Source organism: Dasypus novemcinctus, chromosome 4 (genome assembly GCF_030445035.2).
Source record: "Dasypus novemcinctus isolate mDasNov1 chromosome 4, mDasNov1.1.hap2, whole genome shotgun sequence".
In the NCBI taxonomy this organism is placed as follows: domain Eukaryota; kingdom Metazoa; phylum Chordata; class Mammalia; order Cingulata; family Dasypodidae; genus Dasypus; species Dasypus novemcinctus.
Window position 1 is genome coordinate 106,812,371 of NC_080676.1, and position 18,805 is coordinate 106,831,175.

Here is an 18,805-nt window from a genome sequence, read left to right on the forward strand (position 1 = left end):
GCGATGGTTTCGCACCCCCAGGAAGGACAGTAATAGTGCGTTGGGTCATGGCATCCTCTGGCGGAGGATGGGCACATGTAGAAACCTGTGGCAGCGGGGTTGTGTCCCCCCCAATCATAAGACGGAAGGTTCGTGCATCCAGTGAGGTTGGCGACATCAGTTGTGAAAGAGGGGGCGGAGGCGGTTACGTTGGAGGCGAGGAGTCTTTTTTGTTGCCAGAGGGAGAGGGTCCAATTGAAGGGCTGGTGACTCGGGTTGGCAGTGGCTGGGAGAACGAGGGAAGCCAGGATGAAGAGAACGGTCACGAGGCTGTGTAGAAGCATCCTCTGACAGTACGGCATCTGTGGAGACAAAAGAAGGGAAAATTCCTCGCTCTCCACGCATGGCGAGCGGGCAGCATGAGGGGGGTAAAGAGAGCAGGGTAAGGGTTTGAAACGTTTTAAGAGGGGGCGTTCCTTGATGATGGCTGGTGCTGGATCTGGGTGAACGGGGCGACCTCTGGGCCGTATCCACTGTCAATGTTATCTCTCACCGAAGGCATAGGGTGCTGATCGTTCGGTGGAACTAATGGGTCAGTGGCAGGCCGAATGCAACGCCCAGGAACCCAGAGTGGCTGCGGCTCATAATCTGGAAAGACGCAAGCATAGCCCCTCCCCTGTGCTAGGAGGGGAGCTGGATCTTGCCAACGATTTGTGGCAGGGTCTTTCCAATGGACAAGGGGAACTTGCGAGGGCTGCCACAAGTTAAACTTACTTCAGGAGCATAACCAGATTTGGGAAATACTTCTTTTGCTTTAATGGCCATAGTGAACTTCCTAGCCAATAACTAGAGAGTCACCATGCATAGTACTAGCGGCCTGGTTTAAATGCACAAGTGAGTTCACTGAATATTTTTCCTCATCTGTCTTTATGTCCACTGCTGTTGGCACTATTTGTTCCTGGAGTAGAGTCCAGGCCTCACAGTTATGTGTGAAATTAATAATGTTAGAATAAATTATAGGAATCCTCAGTACCTAGGCAATGAATCATCCTGTGGCAGCCCCCTTGATGGCCACATTTTTCATGTTGTCACAAGGCTGCTTAATTTGTGGGAGTAAGACAAACAATTCAGATATGGGCGAGACAATCTGCCTCTTTATTCCCTGGTAGAGAGGTTGTTTCTGTGATATAAAACATTTTGAAAATAATTAAAACCATGGTTATTAATATCACACTGTTATTTAATATTATGCAGAAAACATTGTGAAAAGTCTAAAAATTTTATACAATTTTTAAGTATTTATATGAACATTTTACCCATACAACTTTGATTAGGAAAAGGTTAGACAATCTCTTTATTTTTTTAATATTTATTTTATTTTATTTTATTACTTTTAAAATGTTTATTTCTGATGAATAGCAAAGCTTTAAGGAATTAGGTATTGTGACTGCATAGCTAGCCATGCTTATGAGCTGCCTAATTAGTTATAGTTATGTGGTTGTTTCTCTTAGATTCATTGTATCTGTAAATAATAATTCTTTTCTTTTCTTTCCTAATATTTTTAGCTTTTCCTATTTTTTAAAATTTATTGAAATATATCACTTATACATAAATATACATAAAAATAAGTGTGTAGCAAAAATTTGAACTTACAAAAAAAACGTACATAATATCATGTAGGGCTCTCACACCTTACTCTACCACCAATAACTTTCATTGTTGTAAAACATTTTTAACTGACGATTAAAGAACATCCTCAAAATATTACTACTAACCAAAGTACCTTACATTTGGTGTATTTTCCCCCAACCCACATTAATATTATTTTTTATTGTTATTATTATTATCACTTATCCACAAACATACAAAAATAATAAGTGTATAGTAAAAAGTTGTGAGCTTACAAAGCAAGTATTCATAACATCATACAGGGGCACCATACATCAACCCACTCACAACACCTTGCATTGTTCTGAGATATTTGTTACAAATTATGAAAGAATATTGTCAAAATCTTACCACTAACTGTAATCTTTATCTTACATTTGGCAGATTTACCCCCAACACATCCTATTATTATTTGTTAAATATATTTTTATGACTGAAGTTGTAAACCTACAAAACATCATGCACATGTGCAGAATTCCTGTTAAAAAAACCCTCTATCAGTATACCATAAAGTGGTGGAAAATTTGTTACAAGTTATGAGATGATATCATCAGACTATTACAAGGTCCATAGTGTACATTTGGCACACTTTTTCCATACTCCCCCATTAGTGACACAGTATATCTTTGGCACAGACTCATGAATATTACATTCTTACTGTTAACCACAGTCAATGGGTCGCTCCAGTTGTATTTTCCCATACTTCTCCACATTCCCACCACCCTGCAATAGTGATGTACATCCACTCTACCTCACAGAGGACACCCTTGAATCTGTACCATCAACCACAAATATCACCCACATCTGGGTTTACTCTGTTATTCATTCCCTAGATTATTCTCTCTTTAGCCATCTCATTGAATTTACTAAGGAGCTTTGTTTGAACATCTATGATTAGTCATCTCAATTCCTTTATGTCATCTGACAATTTTTCCTTTTTCTTTTAAATGGGCCATATCTTCCTTTTTCATGGTGTGGACTGTAATTCTTTCTTGGTGTCTTGGCATCTGACTTAGTAGATGTATTCTTTTGGGGTGCAATTTCTTCAGTTTAGGACTTTCTTGCACTTCCCCCCTTGCTGATTGTGTAATAGGAGCTAAGGATGCAGTTGGTACTATAAGCTGTAGAAACTCAAGCTATCATTGCCTCAAGGACCAATGAAGCTTATCTCAACTTTCTCCCTTGCCAGTGGTAGGAACAGATACACAGCCATTGTAATAATCCAAGTCATGCAGACCTAGACTATAGTTGCCCAGAGAGAATAATGAAGTTTCATGTCCCTTACTCCTTTGCCTCAGGCAAGGATGGAGCTGCAGTTGAGGCAGCAATCTATGCCATGTGGCTCCAAAATGACTGCAGTTTCTGTGGTAGGCTTCCAACTATTCAGTCTGTGCCAATCAAATGTTCCTACAGTTACAAGGAGAGGCTGGTGCAGGGCCTGCCAGTTTCCTCCCTCCTAGATGTGGGGCTTAAGCCTAGGCTAGGGTTGCAGACTGAAATGGGTGAAAGAAGCAGTCCCTATCTTCTCTGGCTTTCTTTCAATTGGCTTTTACATTCCTAGACTACCCTTTTCAGCCATATTCCCATTTATAAACAAGCTGTCTCTCACTATAATGTGTTACCAAAAACTCTATACATTTCCACACTTTTACAGAAAAGTTAATTAAAACTTCTAGGGTGGCGGACTTGGCCCAGTGGTTAGGGCATCCGTCTACCACATGGGAGGTCCGTGGTTCAAACCCTGGGCCTCCTTGACCCGTGTGGAGCTGGCCCATGCATAGTACTGATGCACGCAAGGAGTGCTGTGCCATGCAGGGGTGTCCCCCGCGTAGGGGAGCCCCACTCGCAAGGAGTGTGCCCTGTAAGGAAAGCCACCCAGCACGAAAGATAGTGCAGCCTGCCCAGGAATGGTGCCGCACACACGGAGAGTTGACACAACAAGATGACGCAACCGAAAGAAAGATTCCTGAGCCAGCTGACAACAGAAGCGGACAAAGAAGACGCAGCAAATAGACACAGAGAAGAGACAACCAGGGGCGGGGGAGGGGTGGAGGGAAGGGGAGAGAAATAAATAAATAAATAAATAAATAAATAAATAAATCTTTAAAAAAATTCTTAAAAATAAACCAACAACTTCTACATATTTTTAACATCAATAGTCCATATCAGTCCTCCTCTTATCTCCTTTAAGAATCTGTCACATATCATCAGGTCTCCAAGATATTTTCCTATATTTTCTTCTAGAAGATTCATGGTTCTTGCATCTATACTTAGGTTTTTTAGCCATTTTGAGTTCATTTTTGTATGAGGTGTGAGACAGTGGTCCTCTTTCCTTCTTTTGCCTATGGGTATCCAGTTGTTTCAGCTCCACTTGTTGAATGAACTGTTCTGCCCAGGCTGGGTGGATTTGTCAGGCTAGTCAAAAATCATTTGACCATAGATGTGAGAGTCTGTTTCTGAAACATCAGTTTAGTTCTATTGGTCTGTGTATCTGTCCTTATGCCAGTACCATGCTGGCTTTACAACTGCAGCTAGGTAGTATGATTTCAAGTTTGGAAGTGACAGTCCTCCAACTTCAGTTTTCCTGTTTAAGATGTTTCCAGTTATTCAAGAATCCTTATCCTTCCAAATAAATTTAATAATTGTGCTTTCCATTAATTTTTTCAGAGTTTACTTTATATTCTTTTTTCAGTAAAACTTTTTAAAATTAAAGTTAGTAGATCACATAGAAAGTTACATTTAAAAAACAAGAGGTTCCCATATAACCCACACCCCACTCCCCCACACACATCAGTTTTGTAATTGTATTTTTTGAAGATACATACATCACAAAAAGGTTACATTATAAAAAACATAAGATGTTCCTATATACCCACATCCCCCCACCCTACTCCTCCCACTCAACAACCTCCCCCATCATTGTGGTACACTCATCGCACTGGCGAACACCTTTTGGAGCACTGCTGCACCACATGGATAATAGTTTACTCTGTAGTTCACACTCTCCCCCGGTACATTCAGAGGGTTATGGCAGGATATATAAAGTCCAGCATCTGACCCTGCAATATCATTTAGGACAACTTCAAAGTGCCAATAATGCCCCCTCATTCCATCTCTTCTTCCCACACTCTGCCCTCAGCAACTACTGTGGCCACTTTCTCCCCATCAGTGATACACTTTCTTCAATTAGTAATCACAAAAGTTTTATAGTAGAATATCAGTAAGTCCACTCTAATCCATATTTTAATTCCTCCATTCTATGGGCCCTGGGATGGTGATGTCCACTCCACCTTTATATTGGGAGGGGACTTAGATTCCACATGGATGATAGATACAATTCTCCTTCTTGCAGTTGTAGGCACTCTCAGTTTCCTGGTGTGGTGATTGACCATCTTCACCTCCCTGTTAGCTGACCTGCATAAGTCCAATGAACCAGAGAGTAGGAGTTGCAACTCTGCTGAGGCTCAGGGCCAAGCTGACACATGGACAGTCCAGAGATTCAAGTCTCCTGAGGAGACACCAAACTAGCAAATTTCACTAAAAGTGACAGACGAGGCATGGGTAGAAAGGTCACATCTGAGTCCAATTCCATCACACTCAGGGACACAAATTCCAAAGTAGGATCCACTGACATGATACTGAGCTCCAGAGGTATCGGCTATGGCCATATCCCTGTGGGTCTCCATAGCCCTCAGGAGAACCAACACCTGGGTTGTATCCTAGCTCCCCTGTCCAGGAAACCAGCACTCCCTCCGTTGTCATTTGTAATTGTTATCTAAGCATTTTAAAAACACTGGTGGAATATTATTGGGATTACATGGAATCTGTATACCAACTGGGTAGAATTTACTTCTTATTGATATTTAATCTTTCAATCAATGAGCATGGAATGTTGATTCTTTTAGCCATTATTGTAAAAGGAATTTTCTTTTTCCTGACTTCCTCCTCAGATTACACATTACTAGTGTCTTATAAAGCCTTTTTCCTCTGATATAATTATAACTATTCTTTTTTTTTGGGGGGGGGGGTACCTGCATGCATGGAATAACTTTTTCCAGCCTTTCACTTTCATTCTATTGATATCCTTGGATCTAAGGTGAGTTTTTTCCAGACAGCATATAGGTGGCTTATAATTTCTTATTCATTCTGCCAGTCTGTGTCTTTTGATTAGGAAGTTTAATCCATTAACATTCAATGGTATTACTGCAAAGATAGTTCTTAATTCACTGCTTTTGACTTTTGGGTTGTATTTGTCATATTTTCGTCACTCTTTTGAGACTTTTAGATATTTTTGCTGGTATATTCTTCATTTCTAAACTCTCTTACAAGCCTCTTTTTCCTGTCTTTTCTTTTCAAACTGTTGACACTCTTTATTATTTTCTGCAAAGCCAGTCTCTTGGTTACAAGCTGTCTCAGTTTCTGTTTATCTGTGAATGTTCTGAACTTATCCTCATTTTTTGAAAGACAATCTTGCTAGATTGAATTTTCTTGGCTGGAAGTATTTATCCTGCAGTATCTTAAATATATCATGCCACTGTCTTCTTGACTCCATGGTTTCTGAAGAGAAATTGGCACTTAATCATATTAGGTATCGCTAATAATATACATTATACATTATTTCTCTCCTGCTACTTTCGGATTCTCTCTTTGTCTTGGGGAATTGATATTCTGATTAGTATGTGTCTTAGACATGTTCTGTTTAGATTTATTCAGATGGGAGTATGCTGTACTTCTTGGACATGGATATCTATGTCCTTCAATAAGTTTGGGAAATTTACTGCCATTATTTCTTCAAATATTTCTTCTGCTCCTTTTCCTTTTCTTCTCCTCCTTGGGCACCCATGACATGTATGTTTCTACATTTCTTGCTGTTGATTAGTTCCCTGAGACTTCATTCCATTTTTCCCATTCTTTTCTTCATTTGTTCTTTTGTATGTTCACTTTCAGAGGCCATTTATTCAAGCTTTTTTCGGCCTTTTCATGTCTACTATTACATCGTATCTGTGTATTTATCATTTCATTTATTACATCTTTCATTCCCACAAGATCTGCTATTTTTCTATGTATGCTTTCAAATTCTTCTTTTTTTAATTTTTAAAAAATTTATTACTCTCCTCTTCCCCTGTCCATCCGCCATTGTCTGCTCTCTGTATCCATTCGCTGTGTGTTCTTCTGTGACCACTTCTATCCTTATCAGCAGCACCAGGAATCTGTGTTTCTTTTTGGTGCATTATCTTGTTGTATCAGCTCTCCATGTGTGCGGTGCCATTCTTGGGCAGGTTGCACTTTCTTTCATGCTAGGCGGTTCTCCTTATGGGGCACACTCCTTGTGTGGGGGGCTCCCCTCACAGGGGACACCCCTGCATGGCAGGGCACTCCTTGTGCATATCAGGACTATGCATGGGTCAAGGAGGCCCAGGGTTCAAGCCGCATACCTCCCAGATGCCCTATCCTTTGGGCCAAGTCAGCTTCCCCCAGTGTGTTCTTAATACCCCTAATCTCTTTAGCCATCTCATTGAATTTACTAAGGAGCTTTGTTTGAACATCTATGATTAGTCATCTCAATTCCTTTATGTCATCTGACAATTTTTCCTTTTTCTTTTAAATGGGCCATATCTTCCTTTTTCATGGTGTGGACTGTAATTCTTTCTTGGTGTCTTGGCATCTGACTTAGTAGATGTATTCTTTTGGGGTGCAATTTCTTCAGTTTAGGACTTTCTTGCACTTCCCTCCTTGCTGATTGTGAAATAGGAGCTAAGGATGCAGTTGGTACTATAAGCTGTAGAAACTCAAGCTATCATTGCCTCAAGGACCAATGAAGCTTATCTCAACTTTCTCCCTTGCCAGTGGTAGGAATAGATACACAGCCTTTGTAATAATCCAAGTCATGCAGACCTAGACTATAGTTGCCCAGAGAGAATAATGAAGCTTCCTGTCCCTTACTCCTTTGCCTCAGGCAAGGATGGAGCTGCAGTTGAGGCAGCAATCTATGCCATGTGGCTCCAAAATGACTGCAGTTTCTGTGGTAGGCTTCCAACTATTCAGTCTGTGCCAATCAAATATTCCTACAGTTACAAGGAGAGGCTGGTGCAGGGCCTGCCAGTTTCCTCCCTCCTAGATGTGGGGCTTAAGCCTAGGCTAGGGTTGCAGACTGAAATGGGTGAAAGAAGCAGTCCCTATCTTCTCTATGATTTTCATTCAGCTCAGCTTTCCCTCATGCCAGGGGCAGAGTCAAAATTGTGACTATCATCTTCTTTCCAACTTGGACAAGTTCAAACTTTAGATGTTCTTAGTATTATACTTTAGTTTGCCAAATTTACTAATCAGTAGCCGAAGTTGGTGCCCAACCATCTCTTCCAATATTTTTGGGAATTGGAGCTTCCAATTTCAGCCATGGAATAGCTTCCTAGGCAGCTTGCATCTCCAGTGGAGGATGGTCACTGGCCTCTGGCAGTGGAGTGCTCTACTTATGAATCTTCTCTGCAGATGGTCAGTCTCCTCCTTCCATTCTTTCAAGGATTTTTTAGGATGCTCTTCCGGTCTCCTGGAGCCCCCAAACTGGTGCTTTAGATAGCTCTGGGTGATTATTAGCTGCCCAATATAGCACAAGCTGACTCTAGGAACTCCTTACTCTGTTGTTACCTTGCTGATTGCCCCCCTTTAAATATTGTAACACTTTCTAAAGAGTTTTCATTCAACTTACAACATATCAAATGAACTTAACTATTTTTATTGTTAAATATATAAGTGATTACCTAACTTTTAGCAACTTGAATTAAGTTTTTTAGGGATTTGCATTGGTTAATTTGATATTACCATCCTGAGATGTGAAAATAAACACAGAGAAAATAGGCAGACAGAAATAGTTAGACACAGAAACACAATTCACTCATGTTACTTATAATTTTCATGCTATTACAAGACAGGTTTAATTGTAAATTCTCATTATACCTAAAATATTTATTTGAAAGCTATTTCTGATTATATTAACCTGCACTGTGATTATGCAGTTTTGAAAAAAATTCATACTTTTTAGTTATTGACTTATACAAAATTTTTCCCAATATTTTAAAATACAATTTACAGTTTTGTTTTGCTTTTACTTTAGAGCTTTGCTTATTCCCAATTTGATTTTGGCAGAACTAGGGTGAGAAACATAGATTGCAATACATATTCACTGGGATCATTGAAGTTTCTTTCATGACTTGCTGCTTTTAGGATCCACTATGCTCAAGGTGTGTGGCTCACCATCACCCAGTTCTTGGAGATAACAGGGCTCCAGTGGCTAATGGCCTGGAAGAGTGAATGCCTAATTCTGTGGTCTAAGGATATTCCCATGCAGTTATTTCCTCAAAGAATGGGTGCCTCCCATCTCTTGCTTGGAGTAGGTAAATTGGAGTCCACACCTAGATATTCATGACATAAAATAGGGCTATTAACACCAATGAAGGATGGAGACACGGGTGCCTTAAATTTGCCTTTCCCAAAGCCATGAGGAAAAGTTTACAAGGGTTTAGAAAGGGAAGAATAGTTACCATTACAAAGGTGAAGCCACTCCTGAAATACCCATAAGGAAGGGCAACACAATTCAAAATTACCATCACAATAGCAAGCACGAAGGAGGGTGAGGCTTGACTTAAAGTAACCATAAACAAAGGTAGGTTTAATTTAGAATTACTATCACAATAGCATGTCTAGGCTAAATCCACTCACTTATAACAATTTCAGATATTATCCTTTGGCTGTTTTATAGTATAAAGGTTTCTATATCTTGTCTTAATTATTAGTTAGAATTTATACTAAATTTTTACTTAAAAACACACTGGGTGGGATTGTGAGAAGATGCCTGATTAAGCAGATAAGGCTCAGACCTCTCAAACAGAGCAACATAAAAAGAGCCAAAGTCTGCCTGAGGGATCTGCTCTGGGGGTCAGCAGACCAGGACTATACTTTACAACTCCCAGAAGGGTGAAGGAGAGAGAGATGAAGAAGCTGAAAAAAAGACTGTGAGTTAGTAAACCTCCCAGCTGCCAAGAAGGGCTCCTCTTCCCCACCACCAAGATATTTAGCAATGGTAAAACTCCTGGCTTATTGTAGCTGTCTGAGAGGGGAGTAGAAATCTTCCTCCCTGTCAGCTGTTAACAGGGAAGATGGAGGGGAAGCCAGGGGACTTATCTTCTGTGAAATTGCCCAGTAGACCTTGCTTTGAATCTCAGTTCTGGACAGATGCACAGACAGGAAAACTGAGAGAGAGATACCTTCATGGAAAGATGTGATTATTAGTACCATCTTTTGGCTGTTCTGGAAATTACATGAACAAAAAGTGCTTTTGAGCTCTCTTTACCCCACCCCTGGGAGAAAGCCTGTGCCCAAATAGTGAGTCTTGAAGATGAACAATTTTAAAGACTTAGGATAAGTTGAACCAAATATCAAAGAGGAGCTTTTAAAAAATAACAATAGACAAGATGGAAAAATTGGCCATCAGTATAAATTCACCAACATAATTAGATGCCTAGAGATTAGCAAAAAATTACAAGCCATACTAGGAAACAGGAAGAGATGGATGAGTGAAATGAACAACAACAAAATAAAATCCTGAAGAGATACAGGACTTAAGACAATCAATCAATCACGTTCACATACTTTCCTAAATCAAACCAATATTGTACATTCCTTTTATATAAAATGTAAGTACAAAGCAACTTATAAACGTAAAATGAGATTCATGGTTATATATGTCTGAAAAACAAATGCTGAGTGGTGTGGACTCTTTCTTTTGGAGTAATGAAATTGTGCTAAAATAATTTAGTTGATGAATGTACAACCTTGTGGTTATATTAAAAAATATTAATTGTACACTTTGGAAAAAATAGCCAGAAATAGCAGCTATGTCAAGTAGGGGAAGCATAGAGAGATTGGGAAATGAGGAATTTTCTTTTTTTGTCTGTCTTTTGTTTATTATAATTATTGAAACAATGAAAATGCTCAAATATTGATTGAAGTGATGAACACACGGCTACATGATTTTACCAAATACATTGTAAACTTATTTGGTTGTACACTTCAGATGAATTGTATCCTTTATTAATATGTATAAAAAATTGATTTAAGAAAATATAGTGGATTCCCATATTCTCCTTCCCTTCCTTTCTCACACTTTCCCCCATTGACATCGTTCATTAGTGTGATATATAATTTACAATATATGAACACATATTGAATTCTTCTTACTAAACCTCTCTGTAATTTGCATTATGTTTTATATTTTGTACCATGCAATTTTGTAGGTTTTGACAAAATGTGTAATGGCTAGTATCTGCCATCTCAATATCATGCATAACTATTCTGGTATCTCAAAAATGCCCCATGCTAGACATGTTTTTCCCTCTCCTTTCTCTCAGGAACTCTGGTGACCACTGTCTTTATATCAATGTTACAAGGTCTTCCACTTCTAAAATATTAATACATCTACTTTAGTCTATATTTACATTAACCCCTTATGATTGGTCATTCTTCTATCTTGAGGAATTTGGGATTATGCCTAACATGCCTCTGAGTGAGAGGGGGCTTAGATCTCACAGGGCAGTGTAGCAGTTTGATATGGTTATGCACTCCAAAAATATATACTGGATTATGTTTGTAATCTGGTCTGTACCTGGCCATGATTAAGTTATGATTAGGGCTTTAATTGGTCCATGTCATTAGGATTTGAGTCCCCACCCAACACCTTTTATCACAGATAAAAGGCATTGCAAAGGACAGAGTTGATATTGTCTGATGTTGGAATTTTGATGCTGAAGTTTGATGCTGAAGCCTTAAGGTCGAGCCTCAGGAAGTAAGCTGACAGAGGAAAGAGAACCCAGCTCTAGGAAGAGAGTAATGCTGAGCCCAGAAAGAAGCAAGCCACGGGGAGAGAGGGACCCTGAACCAGAAAGAAGCAAGACCCTGGAAGGGAGGAACCCAGGAAGCCTGAACCCTCACAGACATCGGCAGCCCTCTTGCTCTAACATGTGAAAATAGACTTTGGTGAGGGAAGTAACTTACCCTAATGACCTGATATCTGTAAGCTCCTTCCCCAAATAGATATCTTTTAAGAAAACCACCAAATTTCTGCTGTTTTGCATCAACACCCCTTTGGCTTACTAATACAGGCAGATATATGGAAGTGTATTGCTTGCAGTTGTAAATACCCTCTACTTCTTGGAATGGGTATTGCCGATCGCCATCCTTTTTAGTTGCCCTGAATCCAAAGAGCTGACATGCAGGTGCTGCTGTATTCAACTCTGTTGAGACTTAAGGTTCAACTGGTATATGAACAGACCATAGGTATAAGTTCCTGAGATATATATTTGATGGATATCATGCTAACTATAGGTTCAAATAAAAGGGGTAGAAAATCATGTGTAGGATAATTATGAATGAGCATAACTTAGTGACATTGGGGAAATAGGTGATCAAATATTCCAAGGTAAGTCTCACCAATGGGGTGTTGATTTCATGATATTATCTCCTGGTAACCTGTCTTCCAGACTCTACTTCTGCGAGTCTGCTCAATATCCTAAATTCATATTAGTAAAATCATGCAATATTTGTCCTTTAATAACTGGCTTACTTCACTCAACATACAGTCTTCAAGATTCATCCCTGTTGTCTCATGTGTGAATACTTTATTCCTTCTTTGAGCTTTTATTACTCTATTGTATGTATATATCACATTTTGCTTATCTATTCATCTGTTAATGTATGGTCTTGTTGAATCCACCTTTTGGCAACTGAATACTGCTGAAATGAACATTGATGTGTGTGTGTGTGTGTGTGTGTGTATCTGTTCATGTCACTGCTTTCAAACCTTCTGTGTATTTTCCTGGTGCTGGGATTGTGAGATCATAGGCAATTCTACACCTAACTTCCTAAGGAAATACCGAACCATCCTCCTCAGTGGCTGCACCATTCTATATTCCCACTAGCAGTGAATGAATGTTCCTATACCTCCACATACTCTCTAACAGTTATTGTTTCCTGTTTTTAAAGAGTAGACATTCTAATAAGTGTAAGATGATGTCTCATTGTAGTTTTGATTTGCATTTTTCTAATAGCTGCTGATGTTGAACATCTTTTCTTATGTTTTTTAGCCATTTGTATTTCCTCTTTGGAAAAGTGTCTATACAAATCTCTTGCCCTTTTCTTAAATGGATTGATTGTCTTTTTATATTAGCTATTGAAGATTTCTTTACATATACTGGATATTAAACCATTATTGGATAAGTGGCTCCCAAATATTTTCTCCCATTGAGTAGGCTGTCATTTCACTTTCTTGACAAACTACTTTGAAGCACAAAAGCTTTTAATTTTGAAGAGGTACCTTTTACCTAATTTTTCTTTCATTGCATGTGCTTTGGGTGTAAAGTTTATAGTTGCGATGGTTTGCTCAGTCAGTAGAGGTGGGGTCTGGCTGCGGACGAGGGGTCAGTCCAGCTTGGGACGAGTGCGACGGTTTGCTCGGTCGGTAGAGGTGGGGTCTGGCTGCGGACGAGGGGTCGGTCCAGCTCTGGACAAGGGGTCAGTCCCGCTTGGGACGAGGGGTCGGTCTGGCAACAGACGAGGGGTCGGTCTCACAGGGGTTGTGCGGTTCGGCTGACGGGGTCGCCTGGCAAAGCCGGCGACGAAGGGGTCGCCCGGAGAAGCAGGTGACGAACTGGGGACAAGGGAGGCCAGGCCCTTGTCAGGGGCTCTTAGGACTGGAGGGCGCACGGCAGAAGAACTACCGCGGAGTCAAGGTAAACACGCAGGCCCAACTTTATTGAGGGAGAGGCAACAGTTTTATAGGGGCTGGGGAAGGCTGATTGGTCGAAGCCACGCCCTGTTCTGATTGGTTGCCGGCGAAAGGTCAGTGGGCGGTACTGGATGGGGGAGGGGTGGTGATTAGGGATTGGCTGTTGCTGTTGCTGGGGAAAGTGGCAGGGCTTAGTGATTGGTGGCTGCTGTTGCTGGGGTAGAGGGCAGACTCGAGTTTCCAGCCCACACCTGGCTGTTGCTGCTGTTGGGGGGAGGGAAAAGGGCAGACTGGATTTTTCCACCCACGCCTGGCTGTTGCTGCTGTCAGGGGGAGGGAAAAGGGCAGACTGGAATTTTCCGCCCTGCGCCTGCGCAGGGAGAAAGAAGAAGAAGGGTGCCGCCCCACAAGGCATCGTGAGGCGCCATCCGGGAGGAGGGGCGGCCGCGGAAGCATGGCTGCCGAGAAGGGGAGACCCGAGGGCACTCTGCGCCCATGCCGAGCTTCCTTCAGGGGTGGCGGTGGGCCCGACCAACCACCCTATTATGGGGGCAGCGGTTTGGAATAGGCCTACCGCGGCCGCCGCTCCCCGCCAGGCCAGCAAACCACACTTCTGCCCGAGGGGTGACCGCATATAGTACCATTTCATACTAATGGATTGCATAGATATTTCCTTATATTATCTTCTAGGAGGTTAATAGTCTTGTATCATAGTTTCTTTTAAATCCATTTTAATTAATTTTTATATTGAGCATAAGATGGTGATCCTCTCTCGTTCTTTAAGATATGGTTATCTAGTTCTCTTGGCACCTTTTGTTGAAGAGACTACTCTGTCCCAGTTGATTGAGCTTGATAGATTGTTGAGTTGGACTATACCTGAATTCTCAATTCAGTTCCATTGGTCAGTATGTCCATCTTTGTGCCTACAGCATGCAGGGTTGTCCACTGTAGCTTTGTAGTATGGTTTAAAGTCAGGGATCATTATTCTTTCAAGTTTGTTTATTTTTTTCCAGATGTGCTTATCTATTCAAGGCCCTTTGCCCTTCCAAATAATTTGTTAATTGGCTTTTCCAGTTCACTAAAATATTCTGTTGGATCTTTTATGGGGATTGCATTGAATCTGTAAATCAACTTCTTTAGGACAGAAATCCTATTTATATTTGTCTTCCACTACAAGAACATGGATATTCTTCTATTTATTATGTCTTCTTTGATTTCTGTAACAAAGTTGTATAGCTCTCTAAGTACAAGTCCTTTACCTTCTAAATTAATTCCTAGACAATGGATTCTTTTACTTGCTATTGTAAATACAAGTAATTTTCTTGATTTCCTCCTCAGATTGCTCATTATAATTGTACAGAAATGCTATAGATTTTTGCATGCTGATATTATATCTCACCACTTGACCAAATTCATTTATGGACTTGAAGCTTTGAAGTAGATTTTTCAGGGCTTTATACTCATAGGATCATACCATCTGCAAATAGTGAAAATTTTAGCCTTTCAATATTGAATATGGTGTTAGTACTGTGTTTTTTGTATATATCCTTTATCATGTGAGGAAATTTCCTTCTATTACTTCTTTCAAAGTGTTTTTAACAAGAAATGATGCTGTATCTTGTCAAATGCCCATTCTGTTTCAATAGAGATGATCATGTGAGTTTTTTCCTTTAATATGTTAATGTGTTGTATTATATTAATTTTATTACATTGAACCTTCCTTGCATACCTTTGATAAAACCTACTTGATCATGGTGCATAATTCATTTGATGTATTGTTGGATATAGTTAGCAAGTAATTGTTGAGATTTTTGTATCTAAGTTAATTAGAAATATTGGTCTGTAGATTTATTTTCTTTATGTGGCTTTGGTTTTAGGATAATTTGGGCATAATGAAATTTATTAGGTAATATTCCCTCAGTTCTATTTTTTGGATGAGTTTAACAGAATCGGTGTTAGTCCTTTTAAGAATGATTGGTTGAATTCATCCGAAAAGCCATCTGGTTCTGGGCTTTTCTTGGTTGCAGGATTTTTGTTGACTAATTCAGTCTACTACTTGTAATTGGTCTATTGAACTCTATTACTTCATTCTTCAGTGTAGGTTAGCTTGTGTGCTTCTAGAAATTCTCCAATTTCATCTAAATTTTCCATCTTGTTGGCATACAATTTTTCAAAGTATCCTTTTATGTACTTTTTAGTTCTCTGGAGTCAGTTGTTATTCCCACTCTATCATTTCTGATTTAGATTACTTTCATCTTCTCCCGTTTTCTGTTGTTAGTCTAGCTAAGGGTTTGTCAATTTTATTATTCTTCTCAAAGTACCTGTTTTTGGTTTTGTTAATTCTTTCTAATGCTTTTTTTATATTTTTTCCTTATTATAATAAAATTTATGTTTAAAAGAGGTTTGAGATTACAGGAAAGTTACACTGAAAGTATAGAGGACTCCCATGTACTTCATGCTCTCTCATTTCCACCTCTTCCCCAATTAATATCATCTTACAATTGTGTGGTACCTTTGTTGCAACAGATGAATAAATATGAGGCATTGCTATTAACCATGGTCTATAATTTACATGTGCATTCAAATTTCAATGCACTAAAAATGACATACATTCAGTGATTTTACCCTTTCCCCTCCCTTCAGTAACGGTGGTAACCACTATCTTTACAACAATGTTAAATGTTCTTCCACTACTACAATACTAATAAGTTTACTTTGTCCATGGTTGCATCTCCTGCTTATGTTTATTCATTCCTCAACCATTGGTTATTATTTTTATTTTTTTATTTAATTGCCTTTTTTATTTAATGATACATAGATCACAAAAAAATTACATAAAAAATATAAGAAGTTTCCATATACCCCACACCCCACCCCACTCTCACAACCTCTTTCATCATTGTGGCACATTCATTGCATTTGGTGAATACATTTTGGAATACTGTTGCACCACATGGATTATAGTTTACATTGTAGTTTACACTCTCCCCTAGTCCATTCAGTGGGTTATGGCAGGATATATAGTGTCCAGTATCTGTCCCTGCAATATAATTTAGGACAACTCTAAGTCTCCAAAATGCCCCCACATCACATCTCTTCTTCCCTCTCCCTGCCCTCAGCAACTACCATGGGCAATGTCTCCACATCAATGATACAGTTTCTTCAATTGCTAGAGTGACAACAGTTCTATTGTAGAATACCAGTAAGTCCACTCTAATCCATATTTTATTCCTCCATCCTGTGGACCCTGTGATGGTGATGGCATTTAATTCAAGAGGGCTTAGATTCCACATGGTCGATGGATGTGATTATCCTGCTTGCAGTTGTGCACAGTCTTGGTTTCTTTTGTGATGGTTGACCATCTTCACCTCCCTGTTAGCTACCTTGGGTAAGTCCAACGAACTGGAGAATAGAAGTTGCAACTCTGCTGAGACTCAGGGCCCAGCTGGCCTATTATTACTATTTCATTTTCCTACTAATTGAATTTGGCACTATATTAGGCTTCATTTTTGAATAAGTTTTGGACCACAGTGGGGTTCAACAATGCAGGAGAGGAACATTATTGTGGGATGTTATTGATGGGGAACACATGTTTGGGAGGGAGTTCTCCAGGGAATGTATATAGGGTATATAAAAATGTTTGGTTATTCGTTGGGTGTTTTCATAGTAGTTACTCTTATAAATGACAACTGAGGGAGTGCTGAATTCCTAGCCAGGGGAACTCAGTCCCATTCCCCAATGGAACAGCAACAATACCCCCAAGTGCAAGGGCAAAGACCAGTGAAGAATGATGGTGCAATGATGAGCCCTTGATACTAATGACTATACTTATGAACCTGTGTGCCTGAAATTTCAACTAGGCCTAGAGCTGCAGGGTGCCTAAGAGTTACCTCCTGAGAGCCTCCATGTTGCACAAATGTGGCCATACTCTAAATCAAACTCAGCATGTAAATGTATTGCCTTCCCCTCAACCTTTGGTTTTAAAATGATGATGCCCACTCTGCTTAGATTGAGAGGAGACTTACATATTATGAGCAGATATAAGGAACTGTTGGTTTTCAGTGTTAGAAACTCTCATCATTTTATAACTTGTCCTGGAACAGTTCAATTATCTGAAGAGTAGGCATTAGCTATTACTCTTCTGAGATTCAGAGCTCAAACAGCAAAAAGTAGACCAAAGATTTAAGTCTCTGAGACATGTATTTAATGGATATAGTGCTAATTAAAGCCTCAAATAAAAGGGGTAGAAAGACCCTATGTAGGGAAATTATAAATGAGACTAAATCTGTTATATTGGGGAGATAGTTTGTCATATATTTTAAGGCAAGGTCCGTAGAGAGGTTGCTGATATCAAGGCATTATGTGCCTTGACTGTGGCGTCCCAATGAAAAGATCCTTCAGGAGCATACTTATTAGAGACTTTGTTCACAGTGTTGGTTAGTGAGATCTGCTTGAGGCATGCATAACTGTTACCTCTAGAATGACTTCCAGACTTATTTTGAAATCCCTTAGCCTAAAAACTCTTTCTATTCCATGCCTCCCCATTTTGGTCAAGATTTTTTTCTAATTCTTCACTGGTTGTTGCTTAGTATTAATCCCTCATGGTGAAGGTGTATTATTCCTGGTAGTCATTTCCCATTCTGTGGGGAAGTTGTCCATTTATTTGCTAAGTTTAACTGAGAGAGAAGCCATACCTGAGTAACAAGGACATTATCAGGATGTAACTCTTAGGCAATAATTATCATTAGACTGTGTTTCAATTTCACAAAAATAAGGTTTGTAGTTACATGCATTAATATTGAAGGCTTGACAAATGGGTCTGTTTTCTTTCATTATCCACTGACAATGAACTCAAGAGATTCTTGTCCTTCTATTTGAGAATGTAGCAGGAATCCCCAGGATGAGAGTTTAATTTTTTTTTTTGTTTATTAAGTGGGTCTCCACCTACTGAGATAACACCTTATGAGAAGTAAACATATTCATATTCCATTGAAGTATGCTCTAGTTATACTCTTTTCCATATCCTCTAATTACTGTCACCTTACACCAGTGGAATTCCCCTGTTGTTTGTCAGAAGAACATCCCCATAATTGTATTTTCAACCACAGACATATAAATCACCAGAGCCACCCGTTCCTTTTTCTAGCCCCGCTCCCATTTCCATGGATAGTCCAACCCCCCTCACCATCCTTGCTTATCTTCACACTCCTGCACCACTGACCCCACTTACATCTTTGCATGACTGTCATGCCAATCCACTCCTAACTAACACCTTCCTCCTCATCATAGGTTCTGTACATATTGAAAATCGACTCACCCTCCCTACCTATTTTCTGTCTCTTAGTAATCTATCTGTCAGAGTTTCTCTCTGAGTCTGCTCAAATA

General features: G+C 39.7%; 1 long non-coding RNA gene across 1 annotated transcript in view; it reads left to right on the forward strand.

Annotated features, from left to right (window-relative positions):
• Nucleotides 1-18,805, forward strand: part of LOC139438820 (uncharacterized) — a 128,168-nt gene that overhangs the window by 1,035 nt on the left and 108,328 nt on the right. The gene's annotated exons all lie outside the window — the stretch shown is intronic.